This window comes from Apium graveolens, chromosome 10 (genome assembly GCF_009905375.1).
Source record: "Apium graveolens cultivar Ventura chromosome 10, ASM990537v1, whole genome shotgun sequence".
Classification (NCBI taxonomy): domain Eukaryota; kingdom Viridiplantae; phylum Streptophyta; class Magnoliopsida; order Apiales; family Apiaceae; genus Apium; species Apium graveolens.
Genome location: NC_133656.1, coordinates 194,136,546 through 194,140,760, shown reverse-complemented (window position 1 = coordinate 194,140,760; position 4,215 = coordinate 194,136,546). Strand labels below are relative to the sequence as shown.

Sequence of the window (4,215 nt, the reverse complement as noted above, 5' to 3'; positions counted from 1 at the left end):
GATCTAGGTCAATCTAAGGAGAAAAATAAATACAAGCTAACTATGACATGTCTTCTTTCTTGTATTGCTTTCTTGGATGGCTTCCATGTGGGATTACCCTTGATCTTCAAATCTTCATGTCTTCATGTACATTACAAGAATGAAATACAAAAATTAATCTAATGAACTTACAAGAGGAACTCGAGTTACATTCGAGATTTAAAAATTACAAGATTAAACGACATGCAAGCCGTATTCAAAAAACCAAAATCATTAACCTAAGGTCATAAGCCATAACCATCCACCATGCTCAATTAACACATAAGAACATGTTAGAACACATAATCCGGTCTTAAAATATCATACCCATCATGATTTAATCATAAAAACAAAATATGGAAAAAATCAGAAAAATCAGAATCAAATTCTGAAAACATTAAATCGCTGATTACAGGGTCTTAACGATGTCAAACGCCTTACAGATTAGTCGATGATAGCTTTAGCTATCTGTTTCATTCAGACACTCGATTCCATATGAAATAGCGTATTCGTTTACCAAAATCAAACACCAAACCCAGATTTTAGCAAATCCGATGTATCTGATTCAGAATCGTATCAAATATGATTCATATAATAAGAACAAACACAAAACATGTATATATCAGTATATATACAGATTATATAATCATCATATGATTATATAACTCTCATGAATATTATATATTCAAAACATATACATACATACGCATATATAAACAGAACAACATCTAAAACATACAAAATCACATACATAACAGTTATGGAATATTGTATACATGTTATCATCATAAAACCAGTAAACACATAAATGAATTAAACACTTTTCGCAAGTAGCTCTGATGCCATTGAAGGGTTTCGAGCATATAACGCAACGGAAACAGTAATTAAAAACGTGAAAAATCAGAATTTTTGAAACCCACCGCAGGATCCATGTAAAAAATAGATATTTAATTCATAAATAAGATTGTTTACCTTAATAAGCTTTACAAATTGGTTGACTAATGGAGATCCAAAGCTTGTTCAATCACCACGCATCCTGCTCTCGCGATCTACGCTCTATCGGTATCCACACGAATGCTTGAACTCAAGGATTGGATGTGTTCTAGCACAAACTCGTTTCTTCTTGATCTCTCCATCTTCTCTCTTGGTGGCTAGGCTTTTAGTAAAAGTCTTGCTAACAAAATCAGCCACACAAGAGATATTGTATATAGAGTATAATAAGAATTATAACTCTTAACTAATTAGGAGTTATTATTAATTCAAAATTCCTATTTATATAATAATTAAATCACACTTAATTATTTAACAAATGAATTTCATAATTAATATTAGTAAATTCGAATATCAATATTTATCTAATTAATTAAGTCATACTTAATTAATATTATAAATAATTCAAATTACTTTAATATAATTTAAATCCAATTTAAATTAAATAATCCTTCAAGCATTCTTAGTGTGTGACCCTATAGGTTATTATTACGTTGGAATAAATTTTAAATCTAATTTAAAATCATAAACAATGAGCGGCATCTAGTGATACATCATTACTACCCAAGTAATAATAATTGAATCGGTGATCGATTAAACCTTTCGTGAATAATGTACAATGTAATATAATCCCTTTAACCAAATATTATAGATTAAACTAGAGGCATGTAATGTGTCATCCTCATCAATGTTTAATCCAGGTTTCCTTGATCAATGAGTAGACTATCATATCAAATCAACATTTGAGCATGGCCACGCATTGCATAATCTAGCTCACACAAGAGGCCAATAATATCACTCCTAAAATAGGAGGGTTAAATCCCATCTAAATCATTCATATTTCTCATACGATTCATAATATACCCAATGTCCACTTTTATCATTACCCGGTCAAGGATAACTTTTAATGAAATCAATATATATTAATTCTCGTATAGAAATATAATGACTTCAGGTCTAAGGACCATTACATCATTATCACTGTGAGAATTACCTATGACACAACTAGGGATGGCAAACGGGTCGGTCGAAACGGGTTTTGAAAATACCAAACCCGAACCCGATTTCGTTTCGTTAACCCGAACCCGAACCCGGTTAAAACTCGAATAACATAAACTGAACCCGAACCCGTCGGGTTTCGGTCGGGTTCGGGTTTAACCGAAACCCGAAATATTTTTACTTCACTATATAATCAACACTCAACAGTCAGCAAAATTTAATTAATTTAGCATTTTAGGACAAAAGATAACATGTTAAAAGATTGAAAATGAATTAATGATATAGCAAAAGGATCAGTAGGCATGAAACCATAAAACCATAAATTGTAATACTTCCTTAAACATTCTTTAGAAATAAGCAAAAGAATTAAACATCTGCCTTGTCCAGTTAAAGAAAACTGGAGAGAAGTAAAATATACTTCCAAAGTTTAAACATAAAAAAATTACAGTAATACTGATATTTATATTAAACATCAATTGCTGCTCCCTCGCTCCATTTGTAGATCATCACCGGCTTGACCAGGGGAAATAGCTCACTCAGGCACAACATTTTCTGGAAAACGTAATAACTGAAATCATAAGTTTTAGACATAAATATTTTAAAAAATATAACAAGGCAGCTTTCAAACAGCACAGAGAAGGCATAAGCATAATTTACTTCACCAAGGCTTGTTTATTAACTAATAGTAAATGGCTTAGTCGACTACATGTTTAATACAACTTGTTTACTTATATTTCGATACATGATGATGCAGGCCTTTATTATTGGATCAAGTAGGAAAGATTGAGTACCTCAAATGATCTGCTTGTAATATTCATTCTATCAATTTTTCAAATCCGATGGTGAAAATTTGAAATTCTTTAGAAGGAAAAATTATAGTCTTTAAAAAAGCCTTGTAGCACAGTGCAAGGTACAAACTTCAAAATTTCTGCCAAAAACCATGAAACAGAAAAGCACAATGCTGATATATATCAGAAGTCAGTTGCATGAGCAGCTATACAATGTATTTTTTAACAGTCAACTTAACGATACCAAGAACCAACGCAATATCACAACCTCAAATCACCATCACTTGAATATTTCCAAAAGTGAAAACAATTGATTTAATAAGAGCATAGAGTTTGAGGTTTCTTTTCGCAAAGTAGCGGGACATAATTAATGAATTAATGATACAATCTGCTCTACTTGGATAAAAATCTTAAATCTTAAATCAGCATCAAATACATTTATATGATGACAGCTAGAAAGAACACCTACAGAAGCACAGGTAAAGTAAATAAAACTCTGTTTACATTGAGTGTACTACATCAAAGCAACAGAAAGAGTACCAATACCTCAAACAATCAGAGTTCTCGAGTTATACATGAATCCTCCACCTCCATATCATTATAAATAGTAGCATATCCCGAAGACGACTCACCTGAATTAAATAAGTTACATCAATAAATAGCAAAATAATGCATGTATTTTTTTTGAAATTGAAAAAATGATTATAAATGATACTACCTTTCATTTCAGCAGCCCACAACCAACTTTGAGCACACATCAAGGCTTCTATTGTGGTAGAATGAAGTCTATTACGATGTGGACTCACCAATCTTCCGCTAGAGCTAAAGGCTGACTCCGAGGCTACAGTCGATGCTGGAACAGCTAAAAAATCTCGAGCCATGCAAGCTAAGGTTGGATACTTAGGTGCGTTTAACTTCCACCACGATAACACATCAAAACCCTCAGCCTTTGTCCAAACATCCTCATCCAAATAATGTTCAAACTCAGATTTTATGAAATCCACCTTCTTACGTTTTTTGGTACTTATAAATAAGTCATATTGTGAAGCATTTTCAGTACTAGCTATTTTTGGTAAAGTACTAGATTCATCATTACCTTCTATACTTGAATTTAGTTTTTGATGGTACTCCCTTAGCAAAGAGAAACAAAGATCACGGACCTTTTCAACTTCAGCGAGAGCGCGTGCTCCAAAAATCTTATCAAAATAGAACTGTAATACCTCCAACTTATATCTAGGATCTAACACCATGGAAACTCCAACAACACCATGAATCACATCCCAATATTTCTAAAATTTCAATAACATTTTCTCTGCCATTTTCTTTATAATAAAATTTGGACTTTCCCGCCATTCCGTCATAGCAAGGTGAATCTCACAAATATTAATGAAGCAAGTATTGGCAGTGGGATACTTTGTTC

The 4,215-nt window shown here is 32.3% G+C and overlaps 1 long non-coding RNA gene across 1 annotated transcript; it reads right to left on the bottom strand.

Moving 5' to 3' along the window:
* Window positions 1-2,806: 2,806 nt before the first annotated feature.
* On the bottom strand, window positions 2,807-3,816 carry LOC141689593 (uncharacterized). The gene is made up of 3 exons (XR_012562445.1): window positions 3,514-3,816; window positions 3,342-3,427; window positions 2,807-2,935 (listed from the first exon to the last, which is right to left on the bottom strand). It is a non-coding gene; the product is annotated as an uncharacterized LOC141689593 (long non-coding RNA).
* Between the last annotated feature and the right edge of the window lie 399 nt (window positions 3,817-4,215).